Genomic DNA, 9131 nt, shown 5'->3' with positions numbered 1-9131 from the left:
GGCCTCCTTCCTACTTTTGTAAATAAAGTTTTATTGGAAGACAACCATTCCCATTAGTTTACATCCTATCTGTGGCTGCTTTAGTATTACGATGCAGACATGAGTCACTGCAACAGAAACCATCTGGCTTACAAAGCCCCAAATGTTTACTTTCCAGCCCTTAAGAGAAAAAGATTTGCTAACTTCTGCTCTAGTTAAAAACCCATGGCTTGCTCTTATACTTCAGAGATCTTAAATTTATTGCATTAACATTTTAACATGTCAACGCCATCATATATAAACATCAATCTGAAACCAATGTTTGTAGATCATCATAATGCATGCTCTGTTTTAATAGATGATTATTACTAATCATGTAGGTTTTTTAATTAGCTAATACCATTTAAAAGCTTGAGTCTAACAGTTGGCATGGTTAGTCATGGTTTAGACTATAGGTTCAAGCTTTAGGATAATAACAACAATAATAAAAACATTCATTGTCCAAAAATGGAAATCAAACAGCTATAACTTTAAGAGAAGTTTTTTAAAGTAATTGTTCCCTAACTTGGAAAGTGATTACGTATTCCTCCCATCCTTTTTAAACAATCACGTCTCTAAAAAACGAGATGACAACCTTTTAAATGCCTTTCAGCCTCAGATCTCTTGACGTCATGGATCATGCTATTTTTAATAGTATGGCCAATCTTCTAAGAATTTATCAATGAATCATAGCAAAAGAGAGAATTTCGCATTAAGCAAAAGTGATTCAGGGAGAAACCAAATTGATCTCCTGCTGTATATGGCAAGTGCGCAGAGCATCAGAGTGTGCTAGGACTCGAAGATATCCATAAGGCTAAGCGTGCACTTCTGGCTACCAGCTTTCTGTGTTGTTGGCTCTCTTGTTGGAGTGCTTTGTATTCATTATAGAGCATAAATGAATGCCCTTTTCTCTGAGCTTATTAACTTCCCTCTCCTGTTTATTCCTCAAAACGATACAAGTACTTCAGTCCTGTACCCCACGAGGTCATTTGCCATATATGGTTTTTCATTTTTGTGTGTCAAACACTGATTCCTTTTGCTTTCTTTTTACTTCAAAAGTAGCACAGAGATTTTTGCATAAGAGTCATAATACTGATAATCGAAAACTAAAAAAAAAAATTGATTATTTATAAATCCTACCACCCAAAGAAATCCCAGAAATTTGTGTGTATAGCCAGTAGGTTAAATGCTACTTACCCCTAACCATACCGGTAATTCAAAAGGTATGTCCACTGGGAACCAGTAGTTAGAACTTCATTTGGGAACAAAAGACTTTTGTAAAAACAAAAATCATGGTGCTAAAGATCTTAAAACGACATAATTCTGGATTATCTGTCAAGCCCTAAACCCAATGACAAAAATTCTTATGGGGTTGGGGAGACAGGTGGAGGAAAATGGCACATAAAGATAGAAGCTGAGATTGGTGTGATTTTGCCACAGGCTAAAGAATGTCTGGAGTCTTCAAAAGCTGGAAGAGGCAAAGACAGACTCTCCCCTTATGTCTTCAGAAGAAGCGTGGCTTGGTTTCAACTTCCGGTGTCCAGAAGTGTCGAACAAATAATTTCCGTTGTTACAGTAGCTCTATAGAACCATATTGTGACAGCCCTAGGAATCTAAGTTCATGCATGTATAAGCCAGTAAAGCACCAGACTTTCCATAGAAATACGTTTTAGAGGGTCATTGTTGGGAGCCAAATCTCAGGGCTGGACATGAGACCCTAGGCCATTCTTACCTGGCCACATAGTTGTATTTTAACCTTTACATAGCAGCTCCTTAGAACCTCATCTCAAGAAAAAAAACAACTTAACCCAGTCCTCCACCCACAGGCTCAGTCACCTCGGCAACCCTTCCTGGACCTCTTATAAACTCTTTACCCTGCCAAACATCCTCTTTGTGGCTTCCTAATATCCTGCCTATACCAACACCTGGTGCACAAACAACCCATTCTGCCCCTCCCCATATCCTGCTCTGCTGACTATATAAGCTAGCCTGAGTAAAGTTTGCCACTTGATCAGAATCCCATCTTGTGGCCGTTCTTTCTGTGTCTCTTGTCCCCATTCCCTATCCCTGACTCTCTTGTCCCAGGTTGACATCCTGCAGGTCGAGGCAGGTCATAATGCCATTGTCTTATATTAATGTATTTCCATCTAGTGAAACAAACACATGGGGCTGGAGAGATAGCTTAGTGCTTAAGAGCACTGACTGCTCTTGCGGAAGACTCGGGTTTGATTCCCAGCACCCACATGGCAGCTCACAGCCATCTTAGGCACATACATACACAAAAAATAAAATGACTATTTAACAATAAATAAGCACACATCCGTGGCAAACAATACACATAAATAATACCTTGTACACAAGTCACTATTTTACTTAATCAGGTCTTGGCTTTGTCTTGTCTCTTTTAAAGATTTCTTTTTAGCTGCATGGGTGGGTGTTTTGCCTTCAAGTGTGTCTGGGCATGGTTTAGGTCAGGGCATCAGGCTCTGTCTTTCTCATTCCATCTATGGATCGACATGACCTGCTTTCTGGAAAGTGTCTTTGCCATCCAGGGCTTAGTGCTCAACGCTAAGCCCACTCCCACATTTCAGCCTTGGGCTGGGAGTGAGGAAATCTTCCGAGTCCCTTCTCCCACCTGCTCCTTCTGCATCCCCTTACCATCCTTACCAGCTAACAGTTATCTCTACTAAAATTCTCCCTTGAATTACTTGGTAAGCTTTCTGGTTCGTAAATGGATATTATCTGATATCATTAACTTCATTCTCCCCAATCCTAACCAATTTTCATTCTTTTTTATAATGACAATATAAGGGGAAAATGATCCTTGGTACATTGCTTTTATCTAATTTTGCTGATTGATTAGAAAGGGGGGATGATGAATATATGGTGCATTGAAATAGCTACTTTTAGGAAAGAAAATGTGATGATAATTGGCCTTTTTGTATGAGGACCATAGGCTCCCCAATAATGACACAGAGACTTATCATTAATTATGGAAGCTCAGCCAATAGCTTACACTTGTTTCTAACTAGCTCTTATAACTTAATTGAACCCATTTCTATTCATTTATTTTCTGCTTGGTGGCTTAATTATCTCATCTCCATAGTGCCCATCCTACTTGCTCTGATGTCTCTGCTTTCTTCTTCCCAGCATCCTCTCTTCTCCTCAAACCCTGCCTAGCTATTGGCCATTCAGCTTTTTATTAAACCAATCAGAGCAACACATCTTCACAGTGTACAAAAAGATCATTCTACAACAATATAAGAGAGAGGGAAGGAAGGGAGGACCCAATTATTATTATAAAATAGTGTCTGTCACTCAAATATTCTACAGAGAAAATATTCAGGTATTTTACTTAATTTCGCTGATAAAATATGATTCTCCCTGAGATCCTATCTATATCTCATGAATGTATCAATATTCTCCCTGAGATCCTATCTATCTCATAAATGTATCAATATTCTCCCTGAGATCCTATCTGTCTCATGAATGTATCAATATTCTCCCTGAGATCCTATCTATCTCATGAATGTATCAATATTCTCCCTGAGATCCTATCTATATCATGAATGTATCAATATTCTCCCTGAGATCCTATCTGTCTCATGAATGTATCAATATTCTCCCTGAGATCCTATCTATCTCATGAATGTATCAATATTCTCCCTGAGATCCTATCTATCTCATGAATGTATCAATATTCTCCCTGAGATCCTATCTATCTCATGAATGTATCAATATTCTCCCTGAGATCCTATCTATATCATGAATGTATCAATATTCTCCCTGAGAGCCTGGGTTTGTTCTTTCCAGCCTGGATTAGGACTCACAGCACTGGATTAGTCAGGGGAAGAGCTAAGGGTCCAATGTGAGTTCAGCATCCTTAACTGCCCCCTCCTACTCCATTCTTATCACATGACCACTTCTCTTTTCTTCCACTATCCGACCAATACCTGACCAGATGTATTCACTGACAGTAGACAGCCATGAAATAAAATCAGCCTCTTTTATTATGACATACTCAGCCTCTGGTATTTTGGTATAGCAACATAACAGAGACTAAGTCTCCTTTCTCAGCAGGGCTGACTAATTGTCTTTAGAAATGGTATTTCCAGAAAGAGACACCACGGGCTCCAGTGATGCTCTGTGTCTCATCCCTCTACAGCCCCAAAGGACAGTGGGGGCTCAGCCCATGCATCGGCTAGGGTTTTCTCAAATGAGGGTTTCAGGGTTTTTGTTTGTTTGTTTGTTTTTAACAGTATGTCTCAATAAAACATCTTAGAGTTGTAGCCCAAGTCCAGGTTTTTGCTCATGGTATGGTCACTGTAAGTGTGGGAGAGAAAGAGGGAAAGTATAGGAGCTATTGGTTCCACTTGCAAATGAGGGCTCACTCTAACCCAGAAAGAAAGAGGCATAGATAGTTCACACAGACTATGTCTACAGTCATCTGTCTTTTCCTAAACTGACAAATAATCTTTGAAGTTTTCATCTTCCCTTCCAAACTGAAAATAAAGCTGTTGTGAAATATTAAGATATGCTGCATTTGCTTATGCTGTGGAATATTTGTTTAATGATGCAAAGATGTGCTGTGTTTTTTTATGTTGCATTTGTTTAACTATGAAGCTGTGTTAGTTTGCCTGTCCAAAACACCTGATTGGTCTAATAAAGAGATGAATAGCCAATAGCTAGGCAGGAGAGAGACAGGCAGGACTGCCAGACAGAAAGAATAAATAGAAGGAGAAAATGAAGAAACAAGGGGGGTGAGAAAAGGAGAAGGAGGAGAGGATGCTGGGGTCCAGTCACCCAGCCACACTGTCAGACATGGAATAACAAGGAAAGAAAAGATAGACAGAAATAGAGAAAGATAAAAGTCCAGAGGCAAAAGGTAAATGGGATAGTTAGTTACAAAAAGCAGCTAAAATTAAGCCAAGCTAAGGCCGGGAATTCATAAAAAAAAAAAAAGAATATTTGGGATCTGGGTGGCAGACCAAGGAATCAAAGAGTAAAATAAAAAACCAACTACATAAAACCATCATTAAAAGAGTTGAGATGATCAGCTAGTTTTTAAAATATATTTTAAAGTATGAGAGTTAGCTGGGAGTGGTATGTGCCTTTAATCCCAGTACTTGGGAGCAGAAGTAGGTGGATTTAAGGGCATCGAGGTCTATATGGTGAACTACTAGTGAGACCCTGTCTCAAAACTCAAAAATAAATAGATGAAGTACGAAAGTTAGGATGATGTCATCGCTTTCATCCCAGTTGCTCTTAATATTCTTCTGAATCATGATTTGACAGAATCCAGTTAACTTAATATAGCCAACTGCACAACTTACTGTAATAGATGGTATACTAATCACGTTCTACATGTCTGAAGTTCTTCTTCTGGGAGAGAAGAGTCCTTTAATTACACAGCCAAACTATTAGAATACTGTAGAGCTGGCTGTATGGGGAGTGGAAATGAAAATGGCAAAGGGCGGGAGGAGGGAGGAGCATCCTCCATCTAACTGGGACAGGACTGGAGGAGGGAGCAGCATGGTGGGAAAACATACGGGATCCCAAGGAGGAAGGGAGGAAACAGCCCATGAAGACATTGTGGAGAGAGAGACTTACTAAGGCTGTTTAGAAACCAGTCACAGGGCTGGCGTCATGGTTCAGTAAATAAAGGTACTTGTCAAGCCTGAAAACCTGAGTTCAATCCTCTGGACTCCCATACGACGCCCTCCAGCCTTCACACAAGCACTATGGCAAATAATTAATTAATTAATGTAATAAAAAAAACTTTTATAAAGATGTGCTGCATACCTCAGTAATATCATTCTCATTTCTCCACCCCCTCAGGGGTTATTTTGTGAAAACCAATGTTAATTGTCAAAGTTCTTTGGAGTGGTGTCTGTTTATTTTGGCGGTGTTGACATTCTAGACTGAACTTTGAGCCAGAATATCCATTCCTGTTGCATGGGTTGAATGTGCTGTTTAAGTGTAGCAGAGAGACACAACTGTGGGCTACCCGGGCACCTGGAGCTCACCTAACATGTGGATGGGTGCATCCCAGAATAGTTAGATCTGAAAGCAGTCTGCTATGCAAGGCTCTGTGAATCTCTTCTCAAGCAATTACTTTAGGAAAAAATGGTTCCGACTTGCAGGGTTTTTTTTTCCTCCTATGTTGTATATCTCCTCAGGAAATGGGGTAAATGTTTGCCTTTTATTAACCTTGTTTCACCTTCCATTAAAACCCAGCACTGTTGAAGATGACCATTTAGTAACTAAAATAGGGTAAATATTTGAGAAGGTAGAGGTGTTTGACCTGATTTAAATGTTACACAATGTTTATATGCATCCAAAAATCACATGGCATCCCATAAAATGTACACTTTGTGGCTTTATGTGCCATTAAAGTTGATTTAGCTGTGTGTGATGGTGCACAACTTTAGTCCCAGCATTCAGGAGGCAGAGGGAGATGGATCTCTGTGAGTTTGAAACCATCCTGGTTTCAAGACCAAGACCAGCCAGGGTTACATACAGAGTGAGACCCTATCTCAAAAAGAAAATTAATTTAAAGTTGACTTTTGGGGGGTGGGTTCAAGACAGGGTTTCTCTGTGTAGCTTTGGAACCTGTCCTAGAACTCACTCTGTAGATCTGGCTGGTTCTACAAGACATGCCTGCCTCTGCCTCCTGTGTGCTGGGATTAAAGGGGTGGGTCACCACTGCCCAGCTTAAAGTTTAAAAAAAAACTAAAATAGCCCAGGATATAATGCCATGCAATAAATTATGTCAAGCTTTTTCTTTAATTTTTTGAGTCAGGGTCTCAGGAAGCCCAAGCTGGCTTCAAACTTGCTACATGGCCAAAGATGACCTTGAACTTCTGGTCCTTCTGCCTCCTCCTCCTTAGGAGTACTAGGATTACACACCTGTGCCACCATGGCCAGCCTTATGCAGTTCTGGGTGTTTAACCCTGGGACCCATGGACACTAGGCAAGCCCTCTCCCAACACAACTACATCCCCATCCAAAGACAAGCTTCTTCGTGAAATATGATAAATATGCAGACAAATGTGGAGAACAATGTGAGGAATCGCATGGAGAGCCAGCCCATTCTGTCAGACTTCAGCACTTCAGAGCTCTTTAACAATCCCTGTCCTCACGTCAATCTGACAGGGAAACGCATGCTGAATTTGGTGCTTGCTATGGAGTGAATATGTTCCATTCCAACTCATAAGTCAAGGCCAAAACCCTCAGAGAGAGCAATTGAAGATGAGGTACTTGGCGGATAACGGGGGCATGGGGATGGAGCGCTGAATGTGATTAGTGAGCTATACGAGGATGGAAGCTCAGAGCTGACCCCTCTATCACGTGCAAGTACACTGATGTCCATCTGAAGACCGTGAACCGTCCTCACTAGACACCAGACCTGCCAGCGCCTTCACCTTGGAATTATGAGAAATTTCCACCTAGCCAGTGAGACGTTTTCAAACTCACCCAAACTAAGACAGCAGTCATCACTCTCACCCATATTTTTTGCTTTTCTACATATGTATTTATTTATTAATATCAAGAATTATGCTTCCAATTTTAAAACATATTTAAACAGTTACACCCTACTCAACTCACACACACACACACACACACACACACACACACACACCATGAATCATTACATCTTCGTACAACCTGAGAATGTATCAACAACAAAAATATATAGTTATACTCCTCCACCCTAACTTTACTGCTGTTTCCAAAGTACAGCCGTGTGGCAGAGTATTAACTTATACTCCTATAGATGAATACTTATGCTGATTTAAACTCTTTGATACTATAAGCCAGACAACATGAAAAATTCTTCTGGGTGTAATTCATGCAGACTTTTTTAATTTCCATTTTGGTTTTAAACTATAGCTATTAGATTAATGTAACTGTACTGGTTTTATTCTGTTATTGTGATGAAAAATAGTTTGACCAAAAGCCAATTAAGGATAAAAAGGCTTATTTAGCTTATACTTCCAAGTCACAGCACATCATTGGGGAAAGTCATAGTAGGAACTCAAGGCTGGAATCTGGGGGCAACAACCCTAGAGAAGTAGTGCTTCACTGGCTTTGCTGTGTTGGTCATGGTTAAGAGAACGAAAGATCAGAGCTTACTCCTCATTTTCTTATACAGCCCAGGACCACCTGCCCAGGGAATGGTGCCACCCACAGTGGGCTGTGCCCTCCTACATCAATTAACAATGAAGACTATCCCTCACACGGATAAACCTTATGAAGACAATTACTCAATTGAAACTCTTTCTAAGTTGACAACACTAACTGGGTAAATGACCAATAATGTTTATTTAATTTTTTAATGTGTGTAACTATTGTTTTTAAACACATGGATTCCTATGATCATTAGGATATAGAATAGTTCTATCACCCAGTTACCTACCATCACTCGTTTATAGTTCAACCTTTGTCACCCCATTGCCTGGTAACCAATGATATAATCTAACAATGACAATGCCATAGTTCGTTTTGGGGTTTGTTGTTGTTGTTATTGTTGTTTCCATTTCTTGGACATCATGTAACTTGTAGCCAAACAGCATACAACATTTTGAGACTAGATTCTCTCACTCAATGCAATGCCTTTCAGATCCATCCGGCTACTGCTTGTCTCAATGTGATGTCCTTTCATCTTACTAAGTCATATTTATCACATGATTCTCATTGTAGATGAGAACTGTGCTCCTTTGTCCCCAGAATGCAGGGATTGTAGGTATGTACAGCTTTTCACAGAGAGATTCATTTAAATATTTAATGCTTGGGGTTGTGTGTGTGTGTGTGTGTGTGTGTGTGTGTGTGTGTGTGTGTGTGTGTGTGTGAGAGAGAGAGAGAGAGAGAGAGAGAGAGAGAGAGAGTCAGTGTGTATTTGAGTGCACATGTATACAGATGGGCATGCATTGTGTAAACTAGAGGACAGCCTCCAGTGTCATCCCCAAGGATATATACCATCTACCTCCTTTGAGACAGGCACTCTCATTGGCCTGGAGTCACCAATGAATTCAAGGATCTTCCTGTCTCTTTCCCTGATAATAGATTACAAGCAGGCACCATGATACCTGACCTTGTTTTTAGATTTATTT

Source organism: Cricetulus griseus, chromosome 7 (assembly GCF_003668045.3).
Source record: "Cricetulus griseus strain 17A/GY chromosome 7, alternate assembly CriGri-PICRH-1.0, whole genome shotgun sequence".
NCBI classification, from domain to species: Eukaryota; Metazoa; Chordata; class Mammalia; order Rodentia; family Cricetidae; genus Cricetulus; species Cricetulus griseus.
This window is presented reverse-complemented; position numbering follows the sequence as displayed.